General features: G+C 32.9%; 1 pseudogene; it reads left to right on the top strand.

Moving 5' to 3' along the window:
- Positions 1 to 18614, top strand: part of LOC135213315 (fibrocystin-L-like) — a 130447-nt pseudogene that overhangs the window by 97959 nt on the left and 13874 nt on the right.

Below are 18614 nucleotides of genomic sequence, written 5' to 3'. Positions count from 1 at the left end.
GGATTCATCCGAGCAGTAAGTGCTGTTCTAGATAGCAATGAAACCAAATTTTAAGTCTTGCTAGCAAAGAAACCTATAGAAATCCTCGTGTGTTAAGGATCTGATACTGTTAAAACATACTCGAAAGATTATTGCATGGATATCTATTACCCTCCATTGCCCTAATTTATGATGTTGAAATCTATGTGTATTTTTTTACACTGTATAGTCAATCACATTTTCTATCTTTAAAGTATGTTTATCATTTTAAGGGAAGAAGCCTCTGGAAGTTAGAGTAGGAAATGGACAATGTAAATTCAAGTCAGTCCCCATAGATGAAAGTTCTGACATAAAATCGTAGTGGGTGATGATATTTGCAGACCATCAGCAATGGCAGCTTGTGGATGGCTGTCTGTTACTCCTTTAGTCAAAAGGATTTTTATGTTATCACATGTTGTTCTTAGGCAATGATAGTCAATCTTTATCAATTTTGACACTGAAATAGTTCTCCAGTAACTCAGTTGTGCTTTGGTAAAAGCATAATAATTATTTTATATTTAGAGTAAACCTTTCTTTCTCGTTCTTTTGACCAGTGTAGCTTTTATCCATCAGCACAGATTTTTTGGGGTATAATTTTCTCTGAGAGAAAGCTAAAGATTTTTTGGGATAATTTTTTCTGCAGTTCTTTCATAGCACTGATAATAGGTTTTGCTTCCAATAGAAGGTTTGCCTATAATCTATACAGTTGTCATTTCATGAATTAGTGAATTATTTATGCAACAGAATAATGAATTTAGCAGTAGTTCCTGGTTGAAGTACCAATTTTCAACTTATCTTGTAGCTTGTTTTTGTTTAAGTTGGATGCATATTGATAGCCTTCTAGTGTTAATTATACGTACATATTTCCAGAAAAATTTCTTAATAGATTTTAGTAGAAATGTTGAAAGTAAAGTTTTGTTTATATTAATCACTCCTAAATTCAAATTTACTCCTGATTGGTTTAGATGCCAGTATGATGGATGTTTGCCACCGGCTCCATCTCCACCCCCGTCAGAAATCCCAGACGTAACCTTGAAATGGTCTGATGTCAATACCTGGAAGGAAGTTCCTGTTGGTACAGGAGGACATCCCACAGAATCCGTATTCTATTTGCCTACTGAAGGAGAGAGCATTACAATACCTAAAGGTGTTTAGCAATTTTTGTTTTTATTATGTGTGTAGAGAATGCTTTCAAGATATATCTTAAAATGATTTTTTTATGACAAACTTGTGTTTAAAATGTCTATGGAAAATATATCCTTTAGTAAGGTGCAATGTAAATCTCCTATCATAATCAATTTCAAATTATCCTTTACTTTCTAGACTTTAAATCATAGCAATTTTGTATTACTAAAGTTAAATCCATTATAAATTTACAGGGATGCATTTATTTGTGGACACTGTCACTCCACCTCTTGGACGCATTTATGTGTATGGCACTCTAGAATTTGAAGATAGCATGGACCATGTATTTGAATGCACTATTATTTTTTATCAAGGTGGGAGGTTTAATTTTTTCTATATTAATTGTATTACTGTTGGTAATGGGAAAGTAAAGATGGCAAAAATATTCATCGTATCAAAGTGTTAGAGACAAGTAATTTTTTGTTTAATTCTTAGTGTATGTGGTCTTATATTCCATAAAGGAAAAGAGAATTTTCAAATTCAAATTCAAATTCAAAAGCTATATTTCGGACATAAAAGGCCATAGACAAGCACATACATATACACACACATAAACATATATAAAAAGTCTCCAAACTCTAAGAGGATAAAATTTAAAATAAGTATGAGAAATAATTATGAAAGAGAGGTGAAAAATTATGATATGAATGAGATGCAGATAATGAAACTAAATGATTCTTCCTACTAAAAGGGCATATGCATATGCAGCATATCAGAACAAAACAAAGAAATACTAAATTCTTGCATAAGGAGCGCACCAAATGCACTAAGCATAAATGAGGCTTTTCCAGTGTTTGTAAACTGGGTTGGCAACCCTCTTCATGATACACTTTTCAGAATTGTTCAGCAGCCTTTGCAAATAGCATGTTATGGTTTTGCGTCTCAGTTCTTGAAAAGATGGCTCACCAAAAGCCACAAAAAGAGCGGATGCGCTTGCATGCCCCCGAATGCCCGAGAGTCTTCGTAGGCTATCGTTGTAACGTACTCTCAGCTTATTCATGGAATGCCATTGTTAAGATCTGTAACATTTTTACTTGCAGTGTTTTGGGAATTTGCCCCCACTCTCTGGCTATGGATGGAAGTATAGAAAACTTCATATGAGTAAAATCTGATATAGGACAACTGTATTTGAATATTTGGAAACTTCAAAAAGACAAAAATGCATAAAACATCTAAACTGAATGTACGGTTTTTATTTTGATATGTAGTTCTATCATTGATATTAGCCTAAAAAGGGAGGAAAATCTCATAGTTAATTTAGCATTCCAGGTATGAGCTTGTTTTAAACAAAGAGAGGAAATAATGAAACCTCAGTGATACCAAAATGGATGAATTTGCCTTATACTTTTTGTTTTTTAGGATTGCGAATTTTTGTAACTGAATGAAATCTGCTCGTATCCCTTGTCTATTATACTTTGGGGCATATTATGTCAATGGTTCTTTCTTTCTGCAGGGTGGAAGAGTTATTGCTGGAGAAACAGAAGCTGGAGCTTTCAGTCATAAACTCCATATTACCCTGAGAGGCACAACAGATCCTTCTGACTCTGATAATGTGGAATTAGTTATGCCCTATGGAACTCCCAGTGTTGGATGGAAATCTATAGGTAATTACATTTTTGTTTTTATTACTATATGTATTATTTGCAAGGAGCATACCTTCTTTGATACATGTTTTGTTGAAAATAATGGCAGTTTTCAATGAGTTATTCTTATACACTACAGGGTCTTTTCAATTCTTCTGATAATTCGTTTTTCTGACTCAGCTAGGTTGTTGAGTAGAATTCCAATATTTATATTTGTCATAACTAGGATATCTGTCAAAAATAGTTTATCAAAACATATTTTATTATTTATTTTACTTATATCTCTTTGATGGTATATAAACCAAGGCCAATAACTTTAAAGGCTAGTATCTGGTATTTTTGGTATTTTCTTGGATTTGGTACTATTATGCATCCTTGTACTGCTGGTAGGACTCCTTCGGGGGCTGATGTAGTCTACATGTTTCGACCATCTCCGTGGTCTTCATGAAGAGATTGGTGAGGATGAAATGGATGAATACTGGTTCAGATCAAATTTTAGAGGAGGGTGGGTGGTGTCGGTACATATATGAATTGTTGATATAGGAAAACCAGTTTGTTGATATAGGAAAACCAAACTGCATAAGGTGATCAGCCACTACTGATTTATTATCCTTATGAAAAACAGTTGCATATTTTTTAGACTTGACTATCTGTAGATCACTTTTTTGACACAAGAAAATGTTCTTGTGCCATTATAAGTAAAGTTATTGTTACTATAGATACTGCTTTGTATTTGAAAGGCATCTCTCAGCAAGTTTTTAAGATAAGCTTGTTCATATAAAATAATCTGCAATGCTCTTCCTTGTTGAAAAGTAAACTGAAATTAACAGTATTAGCACACTTACTTTGTGAAATTCTGACATGAAACCAGCATTAAGAGATAAGATACATAGCAGTTAAACAAAGAAAAACACTTTTCATAATGTTTTACTCAAATATTTGAATGGAAGTTATTTTGTTTTAGGTGTCAAGAATGATGTGTTAAATTTTAAATGTTTGCTGTCAACATGGTATTTACACGAGTAAATATGGTACTATTTACATGAGTAGATAAATGTTGTAGTTAGATGCCATAACCAAACATTTATCCCTTGCTTATTACCAGAATTGTAGAATGTTGCTTTCGTAGAATTATGACTATGCATGATATTAACAGAAGCTTGTATATTCCAATGTTTACAGGAGTTTTTGGACACCTGAGTCTTCATGGGCAAGGGTCTGCTCATTCTTGGATCAAATTAGGGTCTACTGCATCTATTGGAGATAGTCAGATAACGCTAAGCTAGGCCCCGGATTCATACTGGCTCAACAAAGAGGTACATACTTGCCATTATTTAGAACTGGAAATGTTCATAACAATTACTAACCTTTTATTATTACTAGAGCCTTGAATCACTAGAGTATTAAATTGCTTAGTAAAATGGCTGACACAATTATTGAACGATAGGAGAGATTTTTCTCCTTCTATCCTTCTTTCTGTTTCATTAAATTTTTATTATTATCTCAAAATTAGCATTGTATTTTGTTGATAGTAATTTTTGTTTGAAATATATTTGGCATACTGCTAGTACTGTCATTTAGTCTATTTTTTCCAATGTTAGACCAAAGAGTTGGAGTTTGACCGTAAATTTGTGAACATGAGATAGATAAAAAACACCAAGAGGTTGCAAATATGTCATTATAATAGGTAGATATATTTAGGATCTGCTTTGATCCGAACAGTTAGTAAAATCATGGAGAGGAATCTTTTAGCAATTCAAACCCCACAAGTACGTACTGATGTTCATAAAATTACTGATGAAAAGCTAAAAGTGTACCTTAGGTACATGTCAGTTCACATAATCAGAAAAAATTCTGTTCTGTTAAAAATCATTAAGGGCAGATTGAAAATTTTGAAAGATCTAACAGGAATGGTAGCTGTCTGCTGTGACTTTAGATTGAAGGAGCCATAGGGTTACTAAGTAAGTATTTTAAGAGAAACATAATAGTATATATCCGAGAAATAGGTCCTTAATTTGAAACTCAGTTTCAGGGACTGAGGAACTTGCTTAATGGAACTGTTTGTGACTATTTACAAGGAACTTCCAGTTCATTGCCATCCTTCTCCAGGCCCAGACTTTTAGATCCAAATTCTGTTATCATAAACAAACCATTTGCACTAGCCCTATAAGAGTTAAGTATTTTGACTCAGAAGTCTCGTTAGACTATATTTAATAATATTGTGGCTGAGAGAACGGTGCGAACTGAAAATATAAAAACATGGTATTATGCTTTTCCAAAGATCATCTTGCAGAAAGTTTGAGCATTTTATCAGTGTGATCTACATAAACTTATTTTTTGTTGTATGAGTTGTTAATCTAGTTGCTGGAAGTGCTAGCCATCTTTAAGTACTATTTTTATGAGGGAGAGATTCTTATCATATCAGCAAATTAGTTCAGCATAAACTATGAAATAACAGTTTTAGACAATTGACTTGGAATTGTTGCTGTATGTACAGGTCTGTAGGAAGACACTTCCCAAAAACAATTCCACAATGATCTAGATAGTGATTATTTATCTTAATTAAATGAGTTTAAGGGTTTAAATACCATCTTGATTTAATTTCGTGTCGGTTGACTGTGGTTTCTGAAGTGCTTAGAGTTCAGTAGAATTAAAATTATGATAATTTACTTACCTGTAGCAAAATGCTTTTCTAGTATGAGAATAGAAAAATTGTTCTAAACTTGCCAATAACTTTACCATTCTCTTTAAGCATCAGTAAGTTTTCATTACTTTTAGGCAACTCCAGATGATACCCTTGTATTGAGCAACTAAGTACTGTATCTGATCAACTGTTGTCAGTATTGCTCAGATACTTCCAATGAAGTGTAAGAGTTTGCATACCATTGGATGTTCAAGGCCTGCCAAACGAACGGTCATTCAACAGCATCTATTTTAATTATATATTTTCTTTATACGTATAATAATGAAATGTTATTGTCTATGTTAGGTGATGATAACCACAACTGGGAAGGAAGCTGCCGAAACAGAGATTCGAACAGTGGTTGCCATCAGTGGCAATACCATCACACTTGATACTTCTCTGCAGTATGAACATCTAGGTAAGAATATTATTTGAAGACTTCCTAATGTTCAAGTTATATATGAGGAAACCATCATGAAATAACCTAACTTTGTTTTGTGATGCATTACATTAATGGTACTTTTCTCATCTAACTTATATGGTCCATATTTACCATGTTAGCATCTGATTTTTAATTTTCTTAAGATGATCCATTTAAAGTTTCCAGCTAATTTTTAATAAACACATAAGCGAACTGTTGTTTAAATGTCGCAGACAAATTCAGCAAGTATTAGGAAGTAGTATGAAGTAATGTTTCCTGACCAGGTGGACATTATGTATGTCCACATCTAATGTCCTTATGTCATATGTGTCATACAGGAAATCTGTAGGCAGTAGTTAAGGGTCTTTCCTTTAGTGTTTTGTCCCCAGTTGCTTTTTTTGTTATTTTATTTTTCTCTTTGCTTTTATAGATTAGTGATGTTGAGGTACTTTAATAATTGATAACTTCATACTTAGCATGCCAACATCATTAACTTATTCCTACTAGTCTTGGTTGATTTAAAGGCATTTTTACTGTTTGGTAACACTTTATATGTAAGTACATAGTTACATGAATGTAAGGTGTTAGAATATATCTAAGGCATGTATGGTTTCAGAGAAAGATATTTGAAAATCTCAAAATTTACTACAATACTTCTATATTTTAAATTAATACATGATTTTGTAAGAAATATTACCCCTTTTAGAATCAAATTATTATAAAGAAGCAAAAACAAGTTGAGAAAAGGAAATATAATTAATAAACTGAGAATCATTCCAGAAAGGTAAACTATTCCTTATGTTGAGAATTATTGGAAATTTGCAGATTAAACACAGACAACAGTTTTGATTTTACTGCCACATTTCAGTCAATATTGATAAAGGAAATTTATTGAATATATAGCTGAGATTCATTTACAATTTCATTTATTATGCCATCATCTCCAACTTTGATGTTCTTGGGAAATGCCATCATTATTTTTACCCATTACATGATACATATTCATTGGAAAAAATTGATACCCTTACCAACACTGTAAACAGGGTTGGCCGTCACCCTTCAACTGCTTAGTGTACCAAATAACATAAAATTAAACCATAATAACAAGAAATGGCCAATTTCTCATAGATTCACCTCTGGACATCAGGAGTTGGCCAACATACAAAAGCAAATATTCTATTTCTCCCTGTGATTTTTTTTCTAGCCACTAAGCATTTGATAAAAAAAAAAACAGATAGCTCCATATATGAAAGGATTGGTTTGCATCTGTAGGAAAAATGAAAATTATTTTTCGAAAAATTGTCATATTTCTATCATAATTTAATTCTTTTTTATAAAATAGGTGTAACCCATAATGTTGGCGATGGAACATCTTACACCTTGTCTGCAGAGGTTGGACTTCTTGGAAGGAACATTGTCATTAGTGGATCTGCAACAAGAAACAGTTTTGGTGGGCGAGTAATAGTTTCAAAGGTCACTTCTGATGGTCAGACATACAAAGGTGAGATCTTTAGGAGTTGGAAGATTTATTGATTCTTTTGGTAATCTGCATTATAAATAGTATCTTTAGTTACTTTCTTTCATGAATATGTAAATACAATATATAGATTCAATGACATTTTGTCACTTGCTGTACCACCATCCTGTCTGGAAAACCTAATAAATAACTGCTTATTAGCAGAGAACTAAAAAGTAGATTTTTACTAAGGGGAAAATATAGGAATAATCAGATCTTCAAGCACTGTAGTATGTCAGTGGAATTATTAAACCTTTCAGTATATAGTTACTGTTTTAGAAGTACTATTAATTAAGCTTTAAGTACTTTTGTACTTGTTTTTAGTTACCTCTTAAGCAAGAGTAGAGAATTTGATGTGGTTGTGTTACTGGCTTCATTTTACAAAAGTTAGTTTATGAATTATATATGATTTTATTATGTATTTAAATATATTTAGTTTGTGTTGTGATAAGTGACAGAAATTCTGTTTTGTATTAAGGAAGGTTATGTATACTGTAATTTACAGGGTTTTTTTATTCTCCAAATCATGCAGAATCTATAAATCTTGCTTACTATGCCTCTGAAATCTTTGATTATTGAATCTGTGGGATTAAAGACCTACAAAAATACATGTAAAGCTGAGCATAAGAAAGAAAGCAATGTAATTCATTTTAAAGCATTTTACCTCACTGTCTGTGCAAAACAGACTTTAGGATAAAGTTTAGGAAGCTTTAGGTTTATCATTGTTGTTCATATGTATTTGATTATACAATCTGTGTTGACCTTGAACGATTATACTGAGAATTTGATAAGTTATGATAAATTACTGTCATCATAGTTTGTCTTAATTTAATACATATTGAAGTGAACCAGATAGCATGTGAGTGAGAAAACCAAACTTGGTTTGTTTTATTTTATCAAAGCAAGTTTCCTTAATCTCTTTATCCTGTGTTTAAGATATCTTTTCAACAGTGTATGCGAATTTGATTACCCCCTCATCACTTAGCACTTCATTAATAAAGTTGCTGTTTCATTTGCTGAAAGAAGATTTCATCATGAATATTGCTCATGTTGTCCAATGAAGTTTTTGGGCACTCTCTAAGTGATTCTTGTACTGAGCAATCCCAGATTTATGTATTTGTAACATTTTTCCTTAGCATAGAGTTTCGTTTTCTTACCTTACGAGGCTGTCCTTAAATAGAAAAAAAAACTATTTACATATAAGAGTAGAGTCAAATGCTTTTATCCAATTAGTGACCCAAGCTTTTTCTTCCACTGTGGGTTAGCTTGAAACTTTTGTTGATTTTTCATTGTTACCTCTGACTGAATTACAATAGTTAGCTAATAATATCAATATAATGTCAATATGAAATGTGACAGTTGCTTTAAGTACAAATCAATTCAGGGTGTACATTAGAATTTTAATACATATGTGATCAGTGGTTATGCTTTTTTCCTTTTATGAAGAGCTGCATGTGTGCCAATTCATCATTTACATAGTTTACAGTTAGGTCCAGATGAGTTTTTTGGCAGGGTTATATATTTCAGTACAGTGTATACATTTTTTTTCCTTCTTCTAATATGACAAAGGTTCTGCCAAACTTTCCAACGTTGAATTCCGCCAAATGGGACAAGAAGATTTCACCGATTCCTATGACCCACGATACTCTCTAGCATTCCATGGGCTCGATGATAATGACGAAGGTAGCTATGTCAAGCGTTGCAGCTTTAACACCAACTACAACACTGCAGTTGGATTCTTCTCATCTAATGGTATCACAGCAGAAGATAATGTTATCTACCACACAGTTGGAGGAAGTAAGTGTGTGTTTTTTGTTTGTTTTATTACAAAGTATATCTCTGCAGATAAGTGTTTAGCGTAGTTACATTACTGATAATAATGATTAACAGGCAGAATATTCATAAAAATTTTGAATTTGGTAAACAATTCTTGTCATTTGAAATTTTACTACAAACATCAGGCACTATTGTCCTGCAATGAATGGTTTTCCAATTCTCAGAATTCAGTTCTCCACTACAATACAACAGATTTTCTCAAGCATAAATAATTAGGTTGGGTTGGAGTCAGGAATGACATCTGTCCATAAAACATATGAAAAACAAAAACTGTGGTCATAAACATTACAGACCTCTTAATTAACTAATGATGTCACAAATAATCTAAAGCTGTTTATAAGTGTTAAATTGTATGATGGTTAAGAAATCCTTATAAAGGAAGCCACTGTTTTATATAAGTAACTTACCAGGTAATTACATTGCTATAGTTTCCTCTTACACGGGAGCTTAAATTTAAAAATTTGCGAGTAACACTTCACAGTTACTGATGGGAATACCAACAACCTCATTCTGTATCTGCCAGCATTCGAGTAACATCTAGTGTTAATGGTAGCTTGGTTCTTAGATTTGGCAGCCGGAGACCGGATTTCTGTGAAGTATTATTGCTGATTTTGGGTAGCTTTCAAGCTTAAAGCTTTTATTGTTTTGTTATTAAGATCTGATTTAGCTTGTGCTTTTTTGCTACAGTAGTGAATTTGCAGTCAGTTGTTTAGCAACCAGTAGCATAATAAACAGAAAGCGTAATTTACCGATTAACATACGTACATCGCTTTTGCTAATATGTATACATTTACCAGTTAGCGTAATAAACATAAATATTGCGTTTGCAACTAAACCAATATTTTTTGTTAATGATTGTATAACTACAAGCAAATAATGTTTGATAGGATTTGAGATATGTCTGTATAAGGGTACTCTGGGTACTTCAGCTATTGTTAACTTTAATTTTCCGAGTAGCATAATAGTATATACATATTCGCAGACTCGTGATTTGTGGACTTGCCTATTTGCAGATTTTTGTGCAGACCATATATACCCATTGTTCATGGAAAATTCACCAATTCTGTGTTTTTCAGTAAGAAATATTCACAAATTATTATATTTTTCTATCCTTTTCATGACTAAATAAATTTTTTGTGATAAAACTACCAAAATACACAGTATAAGCATTTTTAGAGTGGTTTCAAGTATTTGCAGATTTTAGCTATTCATGGGGGAGGGGAGGCCAATTTGGTACCCATCCCCCTCAAATACGGGTTTTTACTGTAAATGTAATATTGTATTTACTATGGTACCAATTTTTTCGGTAATGAAATGCATTTCTGCAAGTCTCCGATAATGTTTGATAGGATTGAAATATCTATGGTTGGTAAAGGTTTACTTTACTTTTCCGAGTAGCATAATAACATAAATATTGCGTTCATCATCGGACCGATATATTCAGTTATGAAATGCTTGTCTGCAAGTCTCAATAGCATTTGACAGGAATTGAGATATGTCTGTATATTGGTACTCTTGTGTACTTCAACTGTCGGTTATGGTTATCCAACTATTATCAGTAAAGACTATCTCTCCTTTTCCGATTAGAGTAATAGATGTAATATATTGTATTCACTTCCGGACCAATGTTTTCGGTAATGAAATGCAAGTCTCAAATAATGTTTGATAACCCTAGAAATATTTTTGTATGATGGTACTCTGGTACTTCAACTTTGATCAGTAAAAGTTAATTTTTTCCCCGTGTTGTGTAAGAAATGTAAATATTGTCTTTGCCACTGGACCAATATTTTCGGTAATGAGATGCATATCTGCAAGTCTCAATAGAATTTGATAGGAATTGAGATATGTCTGTATAATGGTACTACTCTGTGTACTTCAAATATTGCCAGTTCAGGATTAATTGAACATCTTACTCTTTTCTTTGCAGAGAACTGGAAATGTAAGGGTAGTACATAGTAGGGAGATAAATAGTGCTTAATTTTAGTTGCTTTACAAAAATATAAATGGCTGTAATGTTTGATTCCCTTCCAGGCATCGTGGATGAAAGTGAAGGCAACATTTTTAGAAACAATTTAATATCCCTTATGCTCTTCCCTGGGATGTATGATGGCCGTAATGAAGTAGAAAACTTGAATTTCTATGGTGGTTTTGTTTTGAATGATGCTACCAAGACTATCTTGAAGGGAAACATTGTTGATGGTAAGATTCACTTTTTTCTTATTTTTTTTAAATAAATGTTTTAATAGTTTTAGAGAGTATTAGTTATTCCCTCCCCCCCCCTTTTAAAACTGTTACAAGAAATGTATAGTAAGTTTATTTATGTCACAAGTACTAAAGGACTATTTCTAGTTGGTTTATGTTGTTTGCATGCCTTAATAAAACTCTAAAAAAAAACAGTCATTTGAACCAAATAATTTAATGCTGTATATTGAAAAATGTTAAAACTTGTCTCTATTTTTTTTATTTATAGTACTGGTATTCATTTTGATTTTGCTTTGCATTTTGTTATTATGCTAAATCTTGACATCCAGTGATGTTATAGGACTAAAAGTCTGTTTATGACGTAGGGTTTCCTATACAAAGAATCTTGCTGTTAGATCTTGTAAAGCAATTATAAACAAGTTGGGGATTATTAAGTTATTGTGAAATATGCACATATTTAATGAGGGTCAGTGGCCCATATTTCAAATAGAAAGGATTTGATATATATCTGTGCTCCATTTTGTTTTTGTTTTATTCAGTAATTTTATATTTGGTATTTTCAACTTTTGTTCAGGCTCAGAGCAAGCAGGCTTCCAGACATATGGAGAACCTTGTGAGGATGATTCCCTTTGGAGTAACAATGAAGTTCACAGTTCCATGTTTGGCATATTGGTAGGTTATATGTATAGTGTTCTAAAGGGTCCACAATAATACAAAGTGTAAAAAGTCCGTGTATAACTTTGAAGACTTTACAGAAAGCTTTCGAACCCTTCCCTGGGTTCATCTTCAGTCCTATATAAAAACCTGTTTTTTGATAGGACTGAAGATGAACCCAGGGAAGGGTTCGAAAGCTTTCTGTAAAGTCTTCAAAGTTATACACGGACTTTTTACACTTTGTATTATTGTGGACCCTTTAGAACATTATATATACTCTCGTGATAGAGAGTTTTTCCCTATATGTATAGTATTCAGATCCTTTGAAGTGAAAGAAGTTACTCTAACTTAATTACCAAGATTTCATTGCCACCAGAACATCTGTATTAACAGTCTCAAGGTATTGTTGTATATAGTGATATGAGATGTGGTCATACAATTTAAAACCTTCAAAATTTAAAAAAAAAGGTTTTGACATTGAAAAACCTATTTTTGGTAGTCACTGTCTCATCCTCAATGATTACCCTTTCCATGGTCTATCCAGAGCTTCATGGTGACCAGACTAATGTCAAAGAATTCTCTTAACTGGTTTTGTTAATGAGTATTGTGTCGTAATGATAAACATTATGACACGTGATAGAGTATAAATGGACTCAGGATAATAGGGCACTTTCTATTAGCCTCAGCAAAAAGGAGAATAAGAAGTGGTTATGAGCATAAGCACCGTCATATTGTTTACATACGGCCAAAATCCGACCAAGACTCCTTTCCTGTCTGTTGGTCAGTGCAGGATGATCCCTTACCCAAATCCCATGTCTTTTTGTCAGGGTAGTAGGAGGGTTTTGAGGACTACCAAAAATAGGTTTTTCCTACATCAAAACCTGTTTTTTGATAGTGTAGTTGCTTCCTCGTCCTCAAGGAGCTTTGCAAAGAAATTGACAGGTGACGAAAAGCTCTTGAGTTTTAATCTCGACAACCCAAAAACATTTTGGTCCAGGGTGAAACCACTAGTTTCAAGGCCCTATGCTTTATTCCAAATACCTTTAAGTAGAATGATAAATTCTTCATCACAAAATGATCGCAAAATGTAAAAAGTACTGACGTGTACTGGCAAAAAAGCTGGTTTACGGCTTTTCACGCTACATTAAAATCATTGTTCCACAGTCTAAACTAAAATATTTTTAGCTGGAACTTGAAATTTCTTGCTCAGCTTTCATGCTAGAAGTTTCCATGAATTTCGGTAATGAAATAAATGAGCGAGTGCTGACACGTCCTGGCAAAAAACAACGGTTTATGGCTTTTCACGCGCACTAAAATCAGTGTTCCACTTTATAAACTAACAAAAGCTTTAACAAACTTAAAATTGTACTCTTAGTTTTCAACTTTTATGTTCCATGAACCTTGGTAATGAAATTAATAAGCAAAGAACAAAATTCTTGGACCTAGCCTAACGATCTTAAATCATAAGAAGCGCCAATGTGCGCTGGCGAAATAAACCAATTACAGCCTTTCAGTCATAATAAAACATTGCTTCACAGTCTAAACTAAAAAAATTTAACTGGAACTTATAACTATGCACTTAGCTGATCAATGAGCAAAGAACTGATTTTTCTGAGCTGTGGTTTCTTGACTGACCAGAAAAAGGAATGGCATCTTCGTCACATTTTGGTCATAATAACAATAGACAGTATACGTATTGTGCATAACCACTTTTCTTTCTTCTTTTTGCAGTTTTGACATAGGTAAACTCGGTATTAGCGTTTGCTGAGGATAATAGAAAGTGACCTCTTATCCTGAGTCCATTATTTGATACTCTTTACGTGTTATAGTGTTTATCACTACGATGCAATACCCGTCCATAAGACCTGTTAAGAGAATTCTTTTACATTAGTCTGGTCACCATGAAACTGGATAGACCATAGAAAGGGTAATCCTTGAGGACGAGACAGCGACTACACTACCAAAATATATCTTAATATGTGCATATCTGTTTAGCATGGGACTATGTGGTTAGAGAATAATTCTATGAAGTTAAAGGGTTAATGGTTAGTGATTGGTGAGCTCTTATCTACTTAGGAAGGCTCCCCTCCCTCAGTTGCCAAATGCTAAAGTTTAGGAACTTGTTTTCGACAGTATAAGTGTTATCGTCCTCTCTTCATAATTTTCAAGGAAGTTATTCATCTGTCATGGGAATGAACTATATGATTCATTACTATGTTTAGAGAATTTTTTATCATTGTTTTACACATTTCTATCATTTGAATATGTTTATAAATAGGTTTTATATTTATTTTTATTTAAACGGTAATAAAATCTGTTGGTCATGAAGTTGGGATAAGTGCATCATCAGAGTTATGGAAAATCATGTAAATGTGATTTTGTATCTAATTGTCTGTTCATTATGGTATGGGTGTCTGCAACAAAATTAAACCAAGGTTGTTTATTGTTCAGATTTTTAGTAATTTCTTAGGGAGAGAAGGAGGGATAATTTATGATACATATAATATTCGTATCTTCTTTGGTGTAGGTTTACCATTAGATTTAGATGTGTTCATAGCTGTACAAGCAAGCTGTTATTATTTATCAATTATTTAGCCAAAATATCCATAGCTAGATACATAAATGCTTCTCTTTTTGATAATGAGTAATATATGATGACAAAACTCAGTTTTTGTGATTCATAGCATCCTTTTGTGGTGTATAACTTATATCTAAATGTCTGAAGACCTCAAATTCAGGAAGAATAAGTTGTTTAATAAGGTTTAAGTAAATTTTTCATTTGATATTAGAATTCAGTTGATATCTAAAATTTTCAAATGTCTCATTCTATTTTGAGGCACTCATCCTTTTATATATGGCTTGTATTCCTAATCTTCTTATTCTCCTTCAGCTTTGGAAGAAAGGAGGAATAAGTAATCACAATGCTTGCAGACGAGTGAAAGGTTTCTTAGCTTGGCGAGTGTGGGATACAGCATTCTACATGCAGCATTATGCAAATTTACTTCTGTCTGATGTAGGTTTACTGATATTTAGCTCCTGTTGTCATTGTATTGATGTACATTTCCCAATGCTTGGTTTTAGATACAAAACTTGAAATCTTATAAGATTTGTCTTCAGAAGCCAATTAAAAAAAAATTTTTTGTCTTACCAGGTGAAGTCTATTGACAACCATGTTGGTGTCCAACAGTTAGTTTATGGCCCACCTGCTCTGAGCCATGTATTCGTTGAGAAGACGGCAGTTATAGAGAATTCCATCTTTGTTGGTGCATCACCTTCCCATACCTGTGGATATCATGAGTCGTCAGCCACGATCAAGAAGCACTTCAGTAAATCCCTGTGGCGCAATGGTGTTGATGGAGGAAATGCTGGGTTATTGCTTGCTTCTTTTATGTCCGGAATTAATAGTGAGTTTTTCATATGAATGAATTTTCTGGTATGTTGGATCTGTGCTGTGCTCTGACTAAAGAGAGTAATTGAGTAACAGATATTTACTGATATGTACTGTAGGCAGTTATAGTAATTTATTTTCCTAAAGTAAGGTTTTTCCAATTTGGGAACAATATTAATATGAGGGTCTTACAGATAACCTGACATAATTATTATATTTTAACATGCTACAGCACAGAACTTTTTTCTGTTCCTTTTTCAGTGGCTCCGAAACATTCTTTCCATGAGGCAGCAAGTTATCCAGCCATCCGTGGTGGATCTTACGTTAAAAATGTTAAGTTTGTCAATTTCAATAGTCGAAATTGTGGTAAAGATGTCGCATTACTCACTAACAAGGAATCAGATGATGCCATTCATCCAGTGTTTGTCTCAGGATTAAGCTTTGTTAACTCCTCAACAGATAATTACATATATATGAACAAGTAAGTGAAAAAATTTGAAGCAGTGAATCTTAAAAGTTATGGATATTCAATTTAGGTTAATAGGATGACTAACCATGAAGATCAAGGCATAATTCAGTGATATCATCTGGCGACTACTATCATTACTAAACTGCATTTTGATAAGGGTTAGATATTCTATGAGTTCTTTCCACTTGTTCCAGGTCTTTGTCTATAGCCTTCCTCTAGGATTTTCTGGGTATTCTTCACTTTGCTTCTTCCAGATCTGCAACTTTTCTGAATAATTGTTCTTTGACTTTTCTTATCACATGGTCAATGTATATTGTTTGTAAAGATTTTAGACATTTCTTGAGCATCTAACTGCCATATCTCTTAGCTCTTTACTTGTCTATGATTTGGTCACACCAGTGAAGCCAAGCATTTTGTAATGACTAGGTACTATTTAGAATAACCATTAGTTGGTTTGTGCAAATTTCTCTGATACATTGTGAAGTACTGCTGTCCATATACTGTACATGTGCAATAGATTTTTATTCCATTTACCGAGAGGATTCTTGTATTTAACGTAGCCCGATAATTTCACTCCATTTCATATGTCCTATTGATTCTCAGTTTTTCCCAATGTATGTTGCTAAGGGAAAGATTTCAGTTCCTTGAAGGTCTGCCTTTTCTTTGCATGATATTTGCCCTCCCTGTCTTCATCATTGGTTTTTAGACATTTTAAATATTAAAAATTCCTTGTATAATTAACAATGACTTATTTCAGAAATACTACCTACTACAGGTATTAAACTTGTAGATTAAATTGCATTGACATATTGCAGAAGAAGAATCTGTAATGCAGGTACCGATTTTATATTTTGGTTAATGGATAAATCTTTATCCAATAACCTCCGATAGGCAGTTTAATACAAGCACATATTCCTTATAAAGTTGATTAGTTTGTTTCTTACAACTTTTAAATATATAATTAAGCACTAATACTTTTTACTTGGTTGTTATGGTGAATAGCAAAATCATCACAATATGTTGATTCCATAGAACTTCATAAGTCGTGTTCTTTGTGGGTCTGTATGCGCATATCTTTTATCAGTCACTGAATTTTTTTTTAGATAACATATCTGGGTCCAAAATTCGTACCCTAATGAGACTGACTAATGCAGTGTGCCAAAAATTCATTTTTGGGACAATAAAACCATCTCAAATCATGAAAGGCCACTTTCCTAAAGGAGATGAGGTCAAATTTCTGGATTGCAGAAACAGAAGCAAAAGTATTGTTTTTAGCAAGTTTGTCAATGTATACCATATTCCCATTTTAACAAACTTTTTTTTTTTAAAGATGAACATTATATTAGTCTAGTGATAAGTTTTTCTTTAACATTGTTTTTTATTATAGTGGTTACAATATTCTATTCATTTCAGACCAAATTTGGGAAAAGTTAATCCATCAGACTGTGTTGATATGTCTTGTGATGGGCATAAAAAGGTTATTATTCAAGATATGGATAGGTCTCTTCTTGGTAAGCAGTATTGTACCGTTTATTTGATTTTTCCATACCAGTACTTATTACTGTTAGTTCAGAATTTTAAACATTTTTGTAATTGGAGGGATATTGAAGGATGCTGAAAGATGTTAAATAGTACATGTATAAAGGGAAAATACAAAAAAAAAAGAAAATAAATATAAAGAATAAATGTAAAAAGGAAGAAAGGTTTTGATGACTCGACAGTTAGTATGATGTCTAGAACATATTGGGATTAATATTCTTGTTTTGCCCTTCTAATTCCCTTACTTAAAAAGAAATACTTTAAATCTGCTTGTTCGAAGAAATAGAACACATACCTATTGGTAATTTTCAGTAGCGCTGGTGGCAGTGGTAGATGCCAAAGTCTCTAATGAATCAGTGAGCATGATTCTTGAAAACTCTTGTACATAAATTGCCTGAAATTACCACTTCAATCTCTTTTCCTATTATTTGTCCAGTTCTTTTCAAGGTAATGCAGTATATTATGGACAATCTATCACTGATGACAGAGCATTTATTGGAAATGCAGAATTTACCATTTATGCTTGTTCTGCTTAAAGGATTTAGTGATAACTTGTAGAATCTGATGCTTTTTTAGAATGTTTTGTCTCGGAACAAAAGCTGTTATTTTATAAGCTGGGCTTTGTTCCACTTATTCAATAGTATCAGACTTTATAACCTGAGAAATTAGTTGAATGTAGAGGTGATCATGTTTTGCCTTTGGGCAAAATTCTCATAAATTATATTGTACTTTCATACCATTACTTTTAACTTGAAGACATGAGTAACAAAATGCAAAAACTGGCAATTAGTCCTCATAGTTTTAAGATAAAAATTGTTGATTATTTCCAGGGACAGCCAAAGCAACTGCAACAGCTATTGCAGAATATGAATGGGATGGGGACAGATCTCATGGCATTGGTGACTACAGGATACCTGTTCCCCTCAGGCAGCGAATTGATGGAAGCAAAATTCCGGCTGCCGAGAAGTATCCTAATAAAGGTAAAGGGTTTATGTATATATTTTATGTATGATTAGTAAAATCAGTACATTAATAGGAGAACCAGTGATACAAAGCGTATAGTACTGGTAGTCTATAGAGTAAATAGTATTTGTTTTACATTTTCTTAAACATTTTACCC

Source organism: Macrobrachium nipponense, chromosome 42 (genome assembly GCF_015104395.2).
Source record: "Macrobrachium nipponense isolate FS-2020 chromosome 42, ASM1510439v2, whole genome shotgun sequence".
Taxonomy (NCBI): domain Eukaryota; kingdom Metazoa; phylum Arthropoda; class Malacostraca; order Decapoda; family Palaemonidae; genus Macrobrachium; species Macrobrachium nipponense.
This window is presented reverse-complemented; position numbering and strand designations above follow the sequence as displayed.